At 40.7% G+C, this 21310-nt stretch overlaps 1 protein-coding gene and 1 long non-coding RNA gene across 2 annotated transcripts in view; one reads left to right on the top strand and one right to left on the bottom strand.

Annotated features, from left to right (window-relative positions):
- Positions 1-20621, bottom strand: part of nlgn2b (neuroligin 2b) — an 84913-nt gene extending 64292 nt beyond the window's left edge. Inside the window, exon 1 of the mRNA XM_084074927.1 lies at positions 20454-20621. The gene's annotated coding sequence lies outside the window, so the exon portion shown is untranslated. The remainder of the gene's footprint in view (positions 1-20453) is intronic.
- LOC311057504 lies at positions 5892-8830 on the top strand. Its single transcript, XR_014601962.1, has 4 exons — positions 5892-6226; positions 6646-6706; positions 8243-8439; positions 8562-8830. It is a non-coding gene; the product is annotated as an uncharacterized lncRNA (long non-coding RNA).
- Positions 20622-21310: the final 689 nt, after the last annotated feature.

The following is a 21310-nucleotide window of genomic DNA, read 5'->3' as shown; positions in this document are numbered from 1 at the left end:
AACTGTCTGAGCACCAATAATAATCCTCCTATAATTTGACAAACCTCTGTCTGTAGTGGTGTCATGGTGAAGCTGCCCGGTTCGGTTCTCCTCAGTGGCTGGAGCAATTGCTCTGAATTTGCACACAGCCATTGACCATTACCATCTGAACGCAACTGCGAAGCCCGTTTCTCAATTTCATCAAATCTCAGCTGTTTATTAGCGTTTCAAAAAATAACGGGAGATCAAACTGCGCATGCGACGGGACGCGCGACAGGACGTGCAATAACCCCACGTTTGCAACTACTTTCGACTGCGCACTTCACCGGGTATGGTCTAGTTCCTTTAATTATGCAAATGTGTTTTGTTATATTCAGTGTATCAGCGATGAAGCAGACATGCAGCCCTATAAAGCAGCTTGTGATACATGCTTGCTTTGTTACAGTATGCATCATAGTTTGAACGTCCAGATGTACACCTTCAGGGAGGCTTGTATGCTTTAAATAGACGACAAGTTTTCATTATGTGAGGTGAGCCAACTCACTTAATGAATAATTAATGCAATGGCCTATACCTCAAGATGATCTGGAAAATGAAAAACTACAAAAGTACAGATCTCCGCCAGACTGGGTTGCCTACCCAGGGCTGAGTCAGCGTGGGGTGCACCCGAGAGAGAGAGACGGTAAAGGTGTGGAAAAGAATTGATTCTGAGACGCGACGCAGCAGTGCGCGATTCTGCGGTGATGCAGTGACATGACAATTATAGCCCGTTAACATTTATTGTTACAGTTGTGATTCTGGTCAACGTCTATACAAATACAGACAGGCGGATGTTAATACTCCTGCATTTGACAGATTGGATACTAGGGCTGTGAATCGTCTGCTATCTCACGATTAGATTTGATTCCGATTCTTGAGGTCACGATTCCGATTTTTTCAAAACAAAAGATTCTCAATTTTAAGAAAAAACGTTTGTTTCTGATTCAAAAACGTTTTCTTCTCCGATTCAGCCCAGAACTTGCCACTTCTTAAAAATGTCATTACACAAAATGAAAAAAAAAAATAATAATAATAAAAATCAATTCTGAATCGTCCAACATGAGAATCGCGATTCGTATTCGAATCGATTTTTTCCCACACCCCTATTAGATACTGAAAGTTATCTTAGACCACACACACAAATATTTTATGTTATCACTATCTTGCTTAAACAAGGCTAATTGTTAAACAAATATGTTATCCATCTGGTTGGTGTGCTTTCACTGGTTTGGCCTTTCTGCCTCACTGTTGAAACATAGTCCCTGAACTACTGCAGTAATGTAGTCCAGCTGTGATGCGTTTATCCAAACAAATTAATATTTAAACAGTTTACAGAAATGCTGGAATAACCTGTGGTTTGTGTTCTTCTTCAGCAATACAAATCCCTATTTCCCCTTTCAAACACTCACACTTACAGTAATGCAAAACATTTTCATTTCGTAAATCTACCAGGGATACTTGGGCATAACAAATTACCTTTTTCTCCTGTTGTTTGTTCTTTATTCATATACTACATTTTTCAATTCACAGTCACCTCTGTGGAAAAAGAATGTACCTTGTACCTTCTGGGCCTTCATTTATTAACATTGCATAGAAATCATTACAAATTCTCTAATATGAAATGTATATGGTGTAAAAAGAAGCAAGGTGATATTTTTCAAATACACACACAAAATTTTGAACATTTGGCAATGTTTGCCTATAACAGCATATATACCCAAAATAGGGAGATCAGGTTGAAAAAGTGGTTAAAGTTCATAGATGTACATACATACAGTACATGTAGAAACACTACTGTAAACCGCAGATTAAGTAACAAGCTAAAAATATCACATGATGATAGGTATGGACGTTCAAATTCATTTGAAGCAAGACTTTTAGTCAAAATCAGTGAAGATATATATTGCTTGAAAAAAGGATGGGGGGAAATAAGGAAAAAGACCAGGGGTGGGGGGGTGGCTGGAAGAAGGATACTGCTCTCTCTGGTATGAACCAGCAGAAAGACTGCATCATTTGAAAGACCGTCAGTACACTGTAAACTCCTGAATGTAAATGTAACTGTATATTAACAGTGCATGAGGATCTTACCATGTACGGTATGAGTCAGCAGTCACTCTTTGCTCTTACGTGCAAAATCATGCACTCTCATGGTGCTCCAAATGCAGGGCAGAATGCCATATCACTATGGCAACATCAGCCATATGTCTCGATGCATTATATGTGACTGACTTGATTCTGATTGGACTTGATTCTGATTGGATGAGCCCTATTGTAAAATACTCGATTAACACAGAACTAGGACCGCATGTATCTGGATCCCTGCGCAATATTTGTTTACACATATTCACCGCTACGTTACATTGATGGATGTGTTTGTTTTTCCTATCTATGACAAGGAAAGATGAGAGCTCCTTTTCATCCTACACGACAGTATGTGAAATATTTTACAAATCACTTTAAAACAAGGCAGACACTGTTTTAATTGCGATATACCTATGATTTTCATGTTGCCATATTTGGTAATCGTAATAGAAAAGCAATAAGCCATGCAAGGCCATGGTTTACCCTGATTGTAGAAAGGCTGAGTCGCCAGCACTCCGCGTCCTGCTTCCTACGCCTCTTATGCCTGAGTTATACTTACAGTAGTTGTGAGCGGATGTCTTGCACCGAAACGAAGGGCAGATTCACACCTGTGGTTCGGTAGACTTGGTGCGAACACTGCACTTTGTCAAGCGCACCAAATGTCACAGTTAAAACTCGTTGTTTGGACAGAATTTCTAGGGAAACTTATGGAAGTCCATTGGTCCAAATAAATATTATTTTACAATATTCTTATAAATGACGTCAATGCCAGGTCTGTCGCCATCGGGCAGTGAAGGCATCATTCATATGGTAGATAACAGCGCCAACTGGTGGAAAACCACTGAAAACACAACATCTCGTCTTTCTCATTGGCGGCAGGCTGAGCCTTGGCAGAGGGAGAAATGAAGAGAAATTTGAAGAGAAATCTCGTCGTTGGCAGGCAAAGAGTTAATGAGGTAACTTCAGGGTTCGCGGACAGACGTGTTGTGAGCTTGTTATTGCTATTTTTGGCGTGCGACGCAACAGTTATCGAATAGGGGAATATGCATATTTATTTGTTATGTAAATACTACAGCCTTTTTGTTATTATCGCGAATGCACTGTCAGTGGACCATGACATGTATTTGGGCCGCTGGACACAAAAATGTATTGTTTATAGGCTATGTGATGATAATAATAATAACAACAATAATATATTGCAACGATGAGCAAAATGATGCACGGCCCTGTTCCTACAATTCTCATCAAATACCCCATATCCCCACTAAGAAATACACATTTGTAAAAGTAGTCAGATGAATGGTGGGCCAGTGATATTATAAGCCTGTTTTTTACGCACTCACAAAGGCGATCTTTTTGCAAGCAGTCATGCATTTGACAACTGCAAATAATTATGTTTAAATTATTCCTATTTGGTTATTATGTCATAATAAGTTAATGATTTGGTCGGAAGTTATCATATGTTATAGAATAATACACTGAATTAACATGTGTGTACTACTAATCTTTATTATCGAGTGTATTTTGGTTCACTAGCTATTTTTGGTTCGGATTGTATTCACACCTACAGTGAACCGAGCTCTGGTACACTTGGAAGCGAACAGAAACCCCCGTTTTTTGGCGGACCAGGGTTTGTTTGTTTGGTCCGCACCAGAGTTCGAATGAGCATTCACACCAGCACAAACAAACCACACTTTCCGACAATACGCTCCAAGGTTTGTTTTAATCGCACTAAAACGTCCAGGTGTGAAGGCACCCTAAGTGTAACTCAGGCTTTAGCCGTTTATAAAATCCACGGTATGTGTAAGCATACAGATCTTGCATTATTCCGCTCTGACATTAATCAATGGCACCATATTGCAGACCAATGGTCAGGTGGTTTACACTTTGGAAATAATTGCACACACGCAAACTAACTGTCTTTTTTAACCTGGAGCAGTTTGAAACATATTGAGGTTAATAAGGAAGTGGGAGCTGTCATTGTTGTTTGGGAGTCCAGATGAATACCTTCAGGCAGCCATGCATTTCTTTTACAAAAAAAAGGGGGAAAAGTACATAATAGATGAGACAAAATGCATACAGAATATATTTGGAAAATCACAGCACTACATTTGGCCACAGACATTAATTTGTCTTTCCAAAAGAAAAAGTAAATGTAGCACCTTATGGGAGGTTAATGGGAGGTCCTTCTGTCAGTTAAGTAGTTGGCTAGCTGGAGTTAACTGTGTCTCATTAAGTAAAAGCTGTGGCAGGGGAAACTAAACCCTCCATCTCTACTCAAAGCATTTCAAGCAATGTTGAACTCATGGTGAAGGTTTCATAGCTACCTGGCCATGATAAACAATAAGTCCAAAATCCAAATATCTTTCTTTGTGTGATTCCATTCACACCCACTGCATTGAGAAAAAGAAAATATTTTTTAGCACATGAATGCAATGTGGATTTTGATGATATATTGTTTTGTTTAAAGCAAGTCTTGCTAATTTATTTCTGCCTATTTTGTCCTCATGCTACACGAATATTGGTGACCTATGGACTTTGTTTTACACTCTAGTCAAAGGTAACAAGAATACAGCCATTTCATTTCCCCAAATATATTATTCTTTTCTTTACATACATAGTTGCACAATCCACTTTGTCCACCTTCATTTATGTGCTAAAAGTGTTGAGACTTGTGTCCCCGTTAGTGATGCGCGGGTTGACCCGTAACCCGCGGGTCAACCCGCGGCGCGGGTGGGTCGAGTCAGAATTTCGGAGAAAATTATGCGGGCTGCGGGTGAGCGGGTCACGCGCTCTCACACGCAAAAAAAATAAAAATAATAACATGCTCTTGTTTTGTCTTTATTCCTAATAAGAATAAGAATATTAACAATAAAACAGTTTGAATACACTTGGGGATTATTTTCTAACCATGATTTTACAGAATAAAAAAAAAATCGCGGGTCGCGGGGCGGGTTGAGCCGTAGATTTATATATGGGTTCGCGGGGCGGGTTGAGGCGGGTTGGGTTCCGTCGCGGGGCGGGGCGGGTCATGAAAAAACCCGACCCGCGCATCACTAGTCCCCGTATAAGACAAGTGAATGAAATCGCTCCTGTTCATCGAACACAGAGCATAGAAGCAAAAGAAAAAGAAAGAAAAAAAGAAAAGATTCATAATATTTGGACTCATATCATGGCACGGTACGTACGGTATACAGTCCAAGGTAAAACCAGAGCTCGACATCGCTTTCTGTCACCCATCCATGAATGTTGCGCAGTTAAAGGAGCACTTTACCCATTCTTCATATAATTGGTCCTCACTAATGCTCGGCACAATTTCCAGCTACTCACTCTGTCTCATTGGTGGGCTATTAGTCGCTCAGAAACCTGCCTACCATTGACATCAATGATGGGGATTCCAAGCAAATAGAAAGTACAGCCTCCCTCTCTCTGGAAAGTTAGCATGCGAAATAGAACCCATTATTCCAAAGTTTAAAATGTTGTTTGAAATAGCCAAACCTGCCTACCGATGATGTCACTGGTAGGCAGGTTTTGAAGTGTCAACAGCCCTCCTCTGAGACATAAGGTCTGTCTCAATTCAGGGGTTGCAGCCTTCAAGTGCGGATTTTAAGGGCGATGACGTCACAGTGGCGCGCCAAGTGCTGTCCCATTTCGAAGACCCCTTCAAATCCACCCTTCGAATGTGCCCTACTTTCCCCCTTTTCCAAGCGTACACGCGATGTACGCTTCAAGCACTTCGGTGAACAGCCGAGTCCCACAATGCAACGCGAACTGAGCTGACTGGAAAATTTTCTGAGCGGCCGCCATCTTTTTCACCGCTATAAATTCTCGTCCATCTAAACTTCTAAAACTCTCTCTAACTTCTTTTTTGTGCCACGGAATTTACTTTTAAGATGTTTTAGGATAGCATTAAGTTGTTTAAACTTCATATATGTGGTGATACTATTTAAAAATAACAATTCAGAGAACCGTCCCGTCGGGTCCTGGGGCGGCCAGTGAAACTCACGTAGCCGTCTAATGCAACCTGTTTTCGGCCTGACTCTTCCAAACATGCCGCTGCTCCCACGGTTGTCCGTGGAACGAACTTGGAGCCAGCCTGAACCAGCCTTAATGGTGGACCAAAGCTGTAAGTTTTAAAACCTTTTAAAAGTGTTGTTGTGTCACGGAATGTACTTTTAATATGTTTTAGGATAGTATGTAGTTGTTTAAACTTCATATATGTGGTAAATGTATCGTGAACGAGCCTACTTTAACGTTAAACCGCGGCCAGCGGTGCTTCTTCTACCCGAACACAGCCAGCTGTTTTCGGGGTAGTCCTTTTCAAATGCCCCCCCCCCCCCGAGATAGTCAGTGGTTAAACATTACTGATATTATACGGCTGGTGTAATTGTTGTGTTTAAACATGAAATGTAGTGGGTTGTATGTCACGAGTCCGACTAGTATTTGTTTTAAATTTTGTTAATGGTCAAATTCAGCTGTCGATTAACTGTGGTCGTTAGTAGCGTAAGAGCCCTTTTTGAGTAATGTTTTTATTGCATTCAACAGTGGAGGAAGACCCCATTGATACTGGCCCCAGCCCCCAGTGCCCCGGAATTTAATTTCAAATGTAAGTACCGTGTGTGTGTGTGTGTGTGTGTGTGTGTGTGTGTGTGTGTGTGTGGTGGGAAAAGTACTCAAACGTTTTACTTAAGTAAAAGTATCAATACTGCAATGTACAAGTACTTTGTTACAATTAAAAGTCCGGAATTAAAAATGTACTAAATGATCATATTTGAACAGGCTCTTGGAATTGTAGGAGTAGAGGCATAACATTTTTTTTACTCGGTTCCACAGATAAATATTGTGAAAATAGCAGATCTACAAGCTTGTAGATCAGCTATTTTTTTAATAGTATAGTTTATTTTCCTCTTTTTTTTTTTAAAGGTCTTAAAAGTCTTAAAACTGTCACTTTACTGTCATCTGGGGACCCCCCAAAAAGCATGCAGGTTGAGAACCACTGATTTAGACCCTGAAGTGTATGATCAGTGTTGCCAGCTTTTGTGAGAGAAATAAGCAACCGGGTCTCTGAAAAGCGGCTATAGACCACATGAGCACTTTAAACCTATATACCTATTTGAAAATAGCCGATGCATCTTTGGGGTCCATTAGCTCTGGTCGTTAGAAGGAGTTGGAGAACTCCTTCTAACACTAGTATGGACCAGTCCAGAGCTAAGGGGTCCATGACATGAAAATATTTGAGAACCACTGCTGGTTTAAATAATAATAAAAAAAATGTGGAAGCAAGCCCAAAAATACAACTACACTTTAGAAACAGGCCCAAGAAGGCCCAATATTTACAAGCAGTAAACAAAAAAAGAAGCCCAAAGTCGCTTATAATAATCTTACATGGCAACACTGTATGATAATGATCTGCTGCAGTTCAACTGTGAAACAGACGACCTACAAGCTCACAGTATGTCACAAATGTGACGTGTTGTGAGCTTTCAGATCTGCGATTTCAAGCAACACCCACAGCCATTCAAAAACATGAATGAATAGCTAACGCTAGCTTTTAGGTTAACTGTCATTACTGTCAGTAGGCGGTTTATTATCCAGAGGGGGAGATCTCTCTCCCCCTCCATGTAGGCTGACACAGTTGGCTGCACAGTGGATGCACTGTTTACATTGCTCGCTTTTAACTTATCTTATGTAAGCCAATTCTAGTCTCACCATTGTGGTTGAAACTTTCTCTCCCTCTTTTTCGTCTCATTCTGCTTTTCACTCTGGCAACTTTCTTTCTGTATTTGTTTTTACCTGGTGTTTGACCGAATACTGGTGGTTTTAAAAACATTTTGAAAATGAACGAGGGGGTCCAAGGATGACGGGGAAAGGCTCTTCTGTGAGCCTGCCCTGCTCGAGTTTACAGATATGTTAACAGAACACAGTAGTACAGGGAAATTATGTGAAATTATTAGATGTTAATGTTTTGATTTTATTTTCAAGGCATTATTTTCACTGGCCCCACCGGGCAAGTGCTTGTTGCATTCTGCTGGCCCTGACGGTTTAAAAAGTACATCCGGGCCACTGGGCCATTTATAATGTCGACCCCTGAATTCATAATAATAATAATGTACCCCCCCCCCCCCCATTCATATAATTTCAGGTCATAACAGCATGTGCAGTTCTCCACAACATCTGCATGGATGCTGGTGATATTAATTTGTGACCCCAGAGGATGAGGGAGAGGATGAGGGGGAGAGGGTGTCTGAGGCAGTCAGTGGCGATCTGTGGCGGGAGCAGCTGACTGCGGAGGTGTCTGGCCTGGAGGAGGTGCCCATGGACCATGACTATTAAGTACAGGCAAGTAGAACAAATGTATATATCTACTGATTCCCATTTACTTAAAAATGTTTTGTATGTTTACCTTAGGAAACGTTTGTAATAGGTTTGCTATTCTTGCCTCTTTCTAAAACCATCCACAGTGACATGGCAGCCGTCTATTGGGTCAGCCTTGCAAACCCACCTGATGAACGATGCGGTGGACAGTGGACCACCCCAGATGATGCTCTACTTGCTACCTCGAGGACAAACACCAGGGTCTTCATATGTTGCACCCCATCCGTTTCACTGTTCCTGGTTGAGAAGGTCTAACAACACTGACAGGGACTCCCTGTTTAGCCCAGAAAAAGACTGTGTACCCTCATCATTAGAAAGTGTTTATATGAAATGTGTTTTTAATTAGAGTTTCACTGAAGGCACTTTACTGTAATGTTTCCCTGCATTTGAAATAAAATCAATTTGCACTGTTTGAATTGTGTTGGACTAATATGATCATATCATGTAGCTGGAATAATTAACATGTTTACTTAAGTAACATTTTGAGGTATTTGTACTTTACTTGAGTATTTCCAATTTCCAATACTTTCACTTCTACTCCACTACATCTCGGAGGCAAATATTGTACTTTTACTCCACTACATTTGATAGAGTTAATCTTGTTGATAATAATTTGTCAAGTGTCAGAAACCTGCTTAAAATGTCATCTCTGATATAATATGCTTCTATTTCTCCTATTCTACTTCTGTGCAAGGCCGCTGAGCTGGCTCTGTTTGAGATAACACTCTCTCCTTAGAGTCCCACTAACTTTGTTTTGCTCTGATGGGTTCAGCCTGGTATGTTAACCATAACACTAGGAGGTTAATCTCGGACTGTTTTCAGAACAATACATCTCGGTGTTCTTCTCTACGATAACCATTCTTTTCAGTGCCACGCAGTGACCACTGACCACTGACCGGTCAGAGCTGTCACACCATCATCATCTACCATCCTCATCTTCATCATCTTCATGGCTGCCTGTATTAGAGTCTTCTTTCCTATGTTGCCGTTATGAAAGTGTCTGGTACTTTGTGTGGGTGATGAGGAAAAACAGCTCTATCAACATTTATTTTAAAACTTTAGTTACTAGTATACTTTGCAGATACATTATGATATAATGAAACACACATTAACCACTTTAACACTATTTTAGACTGTTTGAAAATAGCTGATCACAAGCTCACAAGCTTGTAGATCGGCTATTTTCAAATAGTACTTTTACTTTTGGTACTTTAAGTACATTTTGATGCCAATACTTTTGTACTTTTACTCAAGTAAATGTTTAATTCTGGACTTTTACTTGTAACAGAGTATTTTTATATTGCAGTATTAGTAGTGTATACCTTCAAAAACTGTTCAAAACAGCGTATCTGACATGTTTCTTACCCCTTTCTGCACATCGTATCCAAAAAGTAAAGGTATTCTGAAATGCTCACACAGATGTTTGAAATTTTAACGTACCATAAAATCCATCCAACGAGTTGAAAAAAGTGTTTAAATCGCTTCTCTCCTCAGCCGGTTCAATAATATTATGCATTAGAAGATGCAATTCAACATTTGACCAGTAGGGGAATCAGTAATGTTATCTCTATGGGCGCAACTCTTGCGCAATGTCTTAAAAACATGTAACCGGCGGAGGAGAGAGGCGAATTAAGTGCCTTTTTCAACTCGTTGGATAGATTTTATGGTACTTTAAAATGTCAAACATCTGTGAGCATTTCAGAAAACCTTTACTTTTTGGATACTATGTGCAGAAAGAGGTAAGAAACATGTAAAGTGGAAAATGTGCGGAGATTTTTCAACCAAACGGCAGAGATAAACGAGGAACCTCATCTCGGAGCTATACAGCGGAGGGTGAGGTTCCGATTGGAGCTAGTCGGACATCAGACCGTTATGACAAAACCAGAACATAATTAATTTAATGAATATTATAACAATAAAGAGCGAGGAATCAACCACGATAATAGAATGGCCTTATGAACAAATATGCTAGAGCAGTGGTTTGATTGATTGACTGACTGATTGAATTTTTTGTTGGGCAAAAGAATGTAAAACAATCCTTTTCATGTCAAGGATCCCCAAAATGATATGTATTTGGCCGCGGACCCCCATCTCCAGATATTTTGTTCCAGTGACCCCCAGAAGCAAAGATTTTAGTGACAAATGTTTGCTTAACAAAATATATATTCAAAAATTTGCACAAATTCAAAAATAGATCTACAAGCTCAAGCTATGAGCTTGTACATCTGCTATTTTTGAACCCATCAATGAACTAACCCATCAAAGTCACACAGTATAGGTTACGTCGGACATCATACCGTTATGACAAAACCAGAACATAATTAATTGAATGAATATTATAACAATAAAGAGCGTGGAATCAACCACGATAAATAACATGGCCTATGTACAAATAGGCTAGAGCAGTGGTTCTCAAACATTTTCATGTCAAGGACCCCCAAAATGATATGTATTTGGCCGCGGACCCCCATCTCAAAATATTTTGTTCAAGTGACCCCCAGAAGCAAAGATTTTAGTGACAAATGTTTGCTTAACAAATAATATATTCAAAGATTTGCACAAATTCAAACAATAGCAGATCTAAAAAATAGCAGATCTGCAAGCTCAAGCTATGAGCTTGTATATCTGCTATTTTTGAATAGCCAAAGTATAAAATATGGTTAAAGTGGTTAAAATTATGGTTACAATTATTGTGACGTCGCTATATTAATTAAATCGTTTTGTGGAAGACCCCCTGGAACCCCCGCAAGGACCCCTGGGGGTCCCCGGACCCCACTTTGAGAACCAATGGGCTACAGTTGTAAGTGGGTCTGTCAATCCCATCAAGTTCGTTCCGCAGACAACCGTGGGAGCAACGGGACATTTGGAAGAGTCAGGCCGAAAACAAGCTGCTTTCAAAGGCTACATGAGTTTCACTGTTCGCCCCAGGACCCGACGTGACGGTTCTCTAAATTATTATTTTAAATAGTTTCATGATTAATTGACCACATATATTAAGTTTAGTCAACTTAATGCTATCCTAAAATATCTTACAAGTAAATTCCGTACCACAAAAAAGAAGTTTTAAAGCTTTTTAGAAGTAAAAAAAAAAAGGTCGGAAAAACAACAGTGGTGGACGCTCGGCTTTTTCCGGGTTCACTCGACTCGACTCGGCGAAGTGCTGTCCCATTTCACAGGCAGAGTGTATGCCCTATGCGCCCTCCAGGGGGCAGTGCCCTACCCACCCTACCTAGGGTGTGCACTTGGAGGCTGCAACCCCTGAATTGAGACAGACCTATTGAGTGAGTAGACAGAAACGGTGCCATCTTATAATGAGCATTAGTGAGGACCTTTTGCCAGTATATAACGATAGGTTGACAATGGGTGACATGGTCCTTTAAATATTTCACACAGAAAGGTTAGTCAAGTGCATCTGTCATTTGGGTAAATAGGCTACATAAAGCTGAATATGCTGGGCTTTCCAAGCTGGGAACTCACAAGCTGCTGCTGAAATTTAAAATCTTGCCTTGAGAGCATTGTCAAGTTCAGTAGGAAGAAAGAAGACCTTGCAAGATGGGCTGGCTACTTTGACCATGTTAATAAGATTGCTTTATGTGGCGCACACTTGGATGAGCAGTACTGTATGTATGTGATGCACTGTAAAAATCCTGAGGGTTCATTTAACTCTCAGAGTTACAAATGGATGGTGATGCTGTGTAGAGGACCATACTGGCACCATTTTACAAGCCCATGAGAAACACCTAAATAAAGTAACAAAGAGAGTGTACAGCAGTTCCTGCTAATATAATTTGATAAGTGGAGAAAATGTAGGCAAACGTATAGCCTACACCTTTGACTAGTAATTCTTTGTGAACTATTTAATAGCTCACAAATAATGACTAGTCATTGGAACTAGAGCCCGATCGATGTATCACCCTCACCGATATATCGATTTTTTTGCGGCTTTTTTGACTGGCAGAGGTTCCTTGGCCTCCAGGAAGTGTGCGTGCAAAGGTTCATGCCGATCGGTGCTGGAGATTAGCTGCTCACAGAAATCTGCCTGTTATAGGCCGATTTGAAAAATGTAGGGCCATTTCTTTCTTGCCCTAGTGGGGATGTGCGTGCAAGTTTCACGCCAATTGAAACTTGAGAATTGTACAAAACGGGGCAGTCCTGCAAACTTTGTAAGCCAATCTCGGGCCAACACCGTGATGTTTGGACAAAATCTGTATAAGTAATATCAAAAGAATTGTTTTGCAAAAATCGGCCTCCTCGTGGCGCTATAACAGGCCGATGTGAAGAACTTGGGACAGAGTTTCTGCTCTGGCCTCAGGGAGTGTGTGTGCAGTTTCATGCCAATCGGTCCTGTGAGCAGCTAATCTCCGACACCGTTGGCCCGATCGCAGCGAACCTGTGCACACACACTCCCTGGATGCCAGAGCAAAATCTCTGCCCCAAATTTTTTTAATTGGCCTGTTATAGCGCCACCAGGAGGCCGATTTTTGCACAATTGTTTTTTATATTACTCATACAGATTTTGTCCAAACATCACGCACATCGGTACACAGTATCTCTATAGTAATTAAACCAAACGTGTCTGTCAGATTTTTCATATTCCATCCTGATTGGCTAAGATTGGCTTCCAAAGTTTGCAGGAGTGCTCTGTTTTGAACAAAATGCCTCAAATCATGAACACAGCGTACAATTACTCTGCAGTCTCACGTAACCAGAAGATCAGAGATCTCCGCCTACTACGTCTGGGGAAATATAAATATGTGCTTGAACGCTGGAGAACTAACAATTAACAAACCTAGGCCCTCCGCTTTGAAAACCAATCCTGACACAGTCTCGATATGAAGGGCAGCTCTAAAGTCTTTGCATTGGTTCTGCAATGCAGTTATCTTTTTAATTTCCAAATTGTTTCCACACACTTTTAGTTCATTCATTGAATTTAGATGTCACGGCCCGGACCGCTGGTGTAGCGGTCCGGACACCTAGGCTCAGTGTACCCTGACAGCGCGTCGCAGGTTTGAGTCCCGATCCCGACGGCCTTTGCTGCGTGTCACTCCCCATCTCTCTCCCCGTTTCCTGTCTACCTACTGCACTGCATCAATAAAGGCATAGAAAGCCAATCTTAGCCAAGCAGGATGGAATATGACATATCAGACAGATCCGTCTTGATCACATGACTATAGAGATAGTGTGTAGCTATTTGCGTGATGTTTGGACAAAATCTGTATAAGTAATATCAAAAGAATTGTTTTGCAAAAATCGGCCTCCTCGTGGCGCTATAACAGGCCGATGTGAAGAACTTGGGACAGAGTTTCTGCTCTGGCCTCAGGGAGTGTGTGTGCAGTTTCATGCCAATCGGTCCTGTGAGCAGCTAATCTCCGACACCGTTGGCCCGATCGCAGCGAACCTGTGCACACACACTCCCTGGATGCCAGAGCAAAATCTCTGCCCCAAATTTTTTTAATTGGCCTGTTATAGCGCCACCAGGAGGCCGATTTTTGCACAATTGTTTTTTATATTACTCATACAGATTTTGTCCAAACATCACGCACATCGGTACACAGTATCTCTATAGTAATTAAACCAAACGTGTCTGTCAGATTTTTCATATTCCATCCTGATTGGCTAAGATTGGCTTCCAAAGTTTGCAGGAGTGCTCTGTTTTGAACAAAATGCCTCAAATCATGAACACAGCGTACAATTACCGTGAAACTTTGCACGCACATTGCCATTAGGCCATAGAGGAAATGCCACTTGAATATTTTCATTTTCCTCATGGTGGCGCTAATAATAATAATAATAATAATAGGCCGATTCACGTTTTTGCCTATAACTGGACCGATCTGTGTAAAACTTTGTACGCACACTCCCTAGATGCCAAGGAAAAACCTCCTCCTTGCATTTTTCACATCTGCCTTTTATAACACACCAGGAAGCCGACTTTTGTAAAACATTTTTTATAAATTACTCCTTCAGATTTTATCCAAACATCACACACAAATCGGTACACAGTATCTCTATAGTCATGTGTTCAAGATGGATCTGTCCGATTTTTTATATTCCTTCCTGATTGGCTAACATTGGCTTCCAAAGTTTGCAGGATTGGTCCGTTTTGAACAAAATGCCTCAAATCATGGACGCACATTCCCAAGGAAGAAATGCCACCCTTTTCACATTGGCCTGTTGCACTACCAGCAGGCCAATTTTTGCACACAAAATGCCTCAAACCATGAACACAGCGTCCGATTGCCGTGAAAGGCTGACGAAGAAATGGCACCCGTTTCACATTGGCCTATAATAGTGGCACCAGGAGGCCCCAATAACCTACCTGACCTGGCGGAGACCTGTGCTCTGGGGGGCACTTTTTCTTGTCTGACAATATATCGGTCAAAACATCAGTAATCGGTGGTCTAAGAAAATCGGTAACGGACTCAAACATCTGGCATCGGTCGGGCTCTAGAACTATACTGTTATGATGCTGACTGTGACAACTAGACAAATCAATGTTCATGATTTTCTAGCCTGTCACAATTTTCCACATTATGAGCAGTGAATCCAATGCCAATCCCTTGCAAGATGCTGACACCTATGTGAAATAAATGCTTGTGATGTCTAATGAATAATTCTGTCTGCCAAAGGTGCTTGAAACTACAAATGAGAAGTAATGTAAATGGTGTAATGTATTCCAAATTTAAATAAATATATATATTTTATTTGTAATCATATACCAAGCCTTTATATTCCCTGGGTGACAGGAATGATAAAAGGAGAGAGGATGAGAAGCCTTATCAACCCTTGGGCTGATAACTGTTATCAGCAAGCTAGAAATAACTTCCTAATGTGGTTTCTTGTTCTTTATTTTCGACAAAAGGTGTAAAATATCATCTCTACTTTAGAATAATCTTCTCAGTTAATGTGGGTAAACAAATTATATTCAGCTTGCTTATGCAATTATATTAGCAATTCTAATGTAGCTCATGATGGTTTTGAAGTTTGATACGCCTGCAACATGAAGACATCTGAAAGTGGAGAGAAAAACTTGACAGTAACTGGCTTGAGTAGAAACTGAAATTGTGGGATTAAAGTTGTAAGGATTTTTGCAGCTATTTAATTTCTAGCTATGAAACTCTTGACTGTTTTGTCTTGTGATCACATCATTTGAGGCTGTATGGGATTCCCAGTTAATGGGTATTCATTTACAAATACAGAGTTTGTTGTAACTTTAATGCTATATTTACCACTAGGCCGGTTTGCTCATTGTACAGCACCCTGTAGCTGTTTTGAAAGGTTCTTTATACAGTAAATAACATTTAATTACTTACTCTACACTGTAAAATCTTCAGTTAATTTAACTTTGCGAGTATACAAATGAGGGGGAAACATTGACCTGTAATGGGACATCCCCACTAAGCACAATAAATATAACCATAACTATAAAAATAAAACATAAAATCAGTGGATGGCAAAATCCACACCACAACAATAATAACGACAGTGGTGAACAATATAGTATATTTAGTTATAGTGCTTGGTGTGGACAGCCATCAAGTGTCTATTTTGTTACATTTGTACACTCTCTGCAGTCTCACGTAACCAGAAGATCAGAGATCTCCGCCTACTACGTCTGGGGAAATATAAATATGTGCTTGAACGCTGGAGAACTAACAATTAACAAACCTAGGCCCTCCGCTTTGAAAACCAATCCTGACACAGTCTCGATATGAAGGGCAGCTCTAAAGTCTTTGCATTGGTTCTGCAATGCAGTTATCTTTTTAATTTCCAAATTGTTTCCACACACTTTTAGTTCATTCATTGAATTTAGATGTCACGGCCCGGACCGCTGGTGTAGCGGTCCGGACACCTAGGCTCAGTGTACCCTGACAGCGCGTCGCAGGTTTGAGTCCCGATCCCGACGGCCTTTGCTGCGTGTCACTCCCCATCTCTCTCCCCGTTTCCTGTCTACCTACTGCACTGCATCAATAAAGGCATAGAAATTCCCCCAAAAATATTCTTTTAAAAAAAAGTATTTACTTGTCACCGAATGCACTGTACCTGTAGGCAGAGATATCTGATCATCTGGAATATGCAAGACTACACTCTGAGTTATATATGGAGTTATAAACTGGGGATTACACCCAGGCTTACATTTCACTCACATTTCACACACAATTGTAATGTCACCCTCAGTTTCAACAATAAGGAAGTAGGAAGTATGGCCTTATAGCGATTAGTGTTGTGTCAATAGTCTTAAGTTAGATGATTTATGTTCATAATAGATACAATACAGTGTGTATTTTTTGTAACGCCATGACTGATGTCTATCTGTTTTGAACACCACCTCTCTAGTTGACATGTGTGTTGTGTGCGTTTACCACAACAATTGCTGATGCCTTGTTTATACCTCATCATGTGACAGTCAGTGTTGCGTGACGGAAAATAGCCGATATACAAGCTCACACGTGACATGTGACCTTGTAGATATTTTGCCTATTTTGCCATGTGACACTGTAGTACAACAGAGTATGAAAATGGGGCTGAAATTAAGTTTGAAAACAAAGATGGCTGCCAAATCACATTACAGAGTTATTGCCTGAAATCATGGTTGAATGACAGCACTGTACTTATGATTGGCATAGGTTACAGTAAGACCATGGTGTGTCAACCCAGCCCAGAGCCAAAAAGATCATAACTCTGATATGGTGGAAAAAAATGGTCTTACTCCACAATTCAGTAAAACATATGTTCCAGAAAAATGACATGTTTTCTACCATCATGGCTTTATACAAACATAACATGTATCATGTGTTTAGAAACAAATCATTACATTTTCTTTACAGTGTCTTTAAAGCTAACATCTTGAGTGTGAGTCAGGCTCCGCCCAACCTCTGCTTCTGATGACTTTTCCCCCCTTCTAATCCAATCCTTCAGTGGCTGGCCATCCAATAGACTGAATCAGATGTTAGATTGAGTATCACCACATGAACCCTAGTGTCCCTATTCTGGGGCGAGAATAGCAGATCTACAAGCTCACAACGCGTTATAGTTACAGAATAGACTCCGGTCAATGAAGAATATACACATAGTCATAGGCTATCCTGGCCAAAGGATAGGAGATAGTTTCCTAGACAAGGCAGACAAGAAAAGCTGAGCGCAAGTTGTGCCACCATTAACTTATAACTCAGAACCACTTGAACCCTAGCATCCCTTTTCTGCATGGGCATGTCATAATACTGCAGGCAAACATTTGGTAATAATAGCAGATCTACAAGCTCAAAATACGTTGCGTTTGAACACATTGATCAGCTATTTGATTAAGAGATGTGTTGCAGAGTGAAAAAGGAGTGGGAAAAGGATAGATAGAGCCTTGTGGGACCCCGGTCAATAAAGTATATAGTGGTTAAAACAGACATTGACCAACACAGAGGCCTGCATCCTGGTTGTTTTACTTGCTACCTTTGTCAAGCAAAACATTGATTAGGTCGTTTAAAGTCACATCATGAGACGCTTGGCAGTAGCAATGTACGGTCTACATTATAGATAATGTAGATGAACCAATACAGTATAGCTCACATATAGCCTGGTATCCCCATTGGGTTGGAGATTTGACAAGACCAGCTTACCAACAGTGATGAAACAGTGATTAATGAATTACTGAGGAAAGCCATGTACAGCCCATAGGAAATTCATCTCATTTGAGACATTCTCACTATATGGGCTATTGTTAAATCTTTGTGTTAAACAGTTAGCTGTGTTAAGGTAATTATTTTTGTCATCAACATTCCATGCATTTCAATTTCACCGTAAGCCAAATGCTACAATTACTACTCATAATGACTGAATTCAAAGAGCTTGCCTACATTTATAAGACAGTATACTGTAGCTGACAACTTGATTCTAAAGTAATGTCACTTACAGTAGCCACTATTCTGCTAAATCAGAAACACCTTCTCAAATTAAGCCTCTATGGATCAATGTAATATAATAAGCCCTGAAGCTATTTATTTATTATTTTCTAAATGGGGATATTTCATCCTATCCATTGCTGCAGCATCAGCGATGTTGCCTAGCCCCCAAGGAGTGCAGCTTTAAGGGATGCTTCACCAATAAATTAAGATGATATATTAAACACATAGGCTATCTTCCACTATTAGGCTATTTCAAAACTGAGCATGACTAAAGAACCAGATTAAAGACTTCCCAAGAAGCCAAAAGTCAATGTCTGATGTCACCACGTATCTAGATGTATGTAGCTCTGAAATTATTCCATCATCTTTTTCTACTTTTCCAATTTCTGGTAAAACACACACCAGCATTCTTCTCACTATTGCCTCTTACAGTCTCTTCCAATATTTCTGAGAAAACATTCCAAGGCAGTTAGGCAACCCTCTGATTTTCTCACTCCTTTTTTTCTCTTCTCACCATGGTTTCACAGCATCATCCTTCCCTTATGTAGGAGAGACTTTTGGCAAATGTGGGAGGTGGTAGCAAGCAAGGTGTCTTCTCAAGAATGAGAAAACAAACTAAAGGAATAAGTGGTAGTAGGCATTTTAAAAGTTCAGCTGCTTGCTGGTACTTCTTGGTAAATTAGAGGCTTAAGGATGGGGTCCTATTGATTCACACACAAAAAAGAAAACTACATGTAATGTCCAATGTGATGTGGGTATTTAGGTGAGCATGAACGGTTCATGTTGAATGCACTATATGATGTGACATTGCTACATACAGGTAAATAATAAGAGAATGACACTGTAGTTCCCAGGGGACATGCATACTGTATGTGCTATAACAATATCAGCAAAAGTCCTCAAAACCACCTTCTGGCTTTTCACACTTGTGAAAAATGCATTGGTGCAAAATAATACAAAAATATTTTTGAAATGCTAAACTTTATAGAGATAATTGAAGTGAAACACATAATTTGGCTGGGGACTTCTGTATTATCACCTTAAAGAGGACTCGATCAGGGTACAAGCTCATGCATGGCCCATCAGAACAGAGGTCCTGTTGTCTGTCGTCAACCGAGCACTGGCCAACCAGCACTGAATATTAATCGAGCTCTGCTGCTGGATCATCAAGAGGCTGCCTTTAATCACAATTCACAATCCTACCTGCATCTTCACGGTGCATAATAATGCTACTTGCGTGCATGTGCTTGTGCACGCGCACATGTGACAGCAGGATGCTCGTATGTCAACGTGCACACGCATGCTAAAACTGTGTGTGTGTGTGTGTGTGTGTGTGTGTGTGTGTGTGTGTGTGTGTGTGTGTGTGTGTGTGTGTGTGTGTGTGTGTGTGTGTCGTGAGTGAGTGAGTGAGTGAGTTCTTTGCATGCAGACTTGTGGGCCTATCATGTTTGTCATAATTTAGCCTTGGAACAGTGCAGGCCTATATTGGCAGAAGGATAGACATTTTAGGCCTTAACAGCAAAGTAAAAAAAAAAAAAGAAGAAGGGGGGAGGGGGGGGGGTCTCCATAGACCAGAGTACTAATGATGGACAAATTGGGCCACAGTTGAGCTCAACGGCCGATTAGACAGTCCGGGCTGTTTGACAGTGGCCATCATCATGTCCTGCTTCAAATCAAATCGAGTGCGTATGATCTTGATTCATTCAAAAAATAAATAAATAAAATGATCGAGATCACGTATTACACGATTGTTCACTAGATGTAACAGCATACCCTGTCATCAGCAAACATTAAACTGGCATATAGCTTATCAACAGGCGAGGCCACTCAAACCTGCACCGCCATCCATCCCACAGAAACAGAGAAAACGTGATATAGCAACAAATTGGCATGAAGGTTTGCCGACTGACATCTCATTCTCCAACTGTGACAGTGCGTCAGAGTCGATATGCGTGTATTCGTGTAGGCTACAGAGACACAAAATCATGGTAGAACATCGAGCCCAGATTGCGCACACATAAAACACAGTGGCATAATGGATATATCACGTTTCTAAAAGCGGAACATATGACTTTTACTTACCTAAACGATTCGATGCGATGCGAGTGACAGAATGATGACGGTTCGTCCATAAAACGCTTGTTATTCTATGGCCTATTTTCTCTCTCTTGGTGTATTTTTACTACGCCATTTCGTCCGTTATCACAATTATTTCTCATCAAAGTAGCGCGTCGCCAGCTTCCGCACATCAATACACCTTCTCCGTGTCCGTCTGTCTCCCCCGTTTCCAAAAAAAGAACACCTCATAATGCCCCCCTCCTCCTCTCATTCCTCTCTGACAACACCCTGCTCTTTTTCTTATCGACAGATATAGGTAAACCTTCCCTACAAACAATGTAAATCTTGAGAGATGAGCGGAGAACAAGAAAATAATAAAGCAAACTAAAACAAACGCGCTGTCGTCGCTAGAACTCAATTACATTGCTTCAGAACTCAGCGCAACGGTCTGTCCTCATTTCTCCATTTGTCCATGGTGGTAATAATCCGTGCTGTGCTGCCTACCTCTCAACACACCGTCAAACGGCTTTTTAACCACTTACACCCCATATGGGTGACTGGAGTCCCCCAGGGCTCAATACTAGTGTATTTTCAGTTTTCTGTGAGGAGTGAGGGGAAAGCTTTCGCTGAAACAAGCTCACAACGCGTCGCGTTGTGAGCTTGTTGATCTGCTATTTTTCAGCGAAAGCTTTCCCCACAATACCGATACTGGGGTTTAAGTGGTTAAAGTAATATATAGAGCTACACCAACAACACCTGCTGTCTGTTTCTGAGCGCGGACGTTCGTTTTCCTGTTATAGTTCGTTGCTATTCTATTGCTCTTATCAGCTACAGCCTAAAACAAAATGTCAGTAAAACGTACGCAGGGGTCTTCCGTTTCA

This window comes from Gymnoscopelus microlampas, assembly GCF_963454915.1.
Source record: "Gymnoscopelus microlampas genome assembly, chromosome: 12".
Lineage (NCBI taxonomy): Eukaryota > Metazoa > Chordata > Actinopteri > Myctophiformes > Myctophidae > Gymnoscopelus > Gymnoscopelus microlampas.
This window is presented reverse-complemented; position numbering and strand designations above follow the sequence as displayed.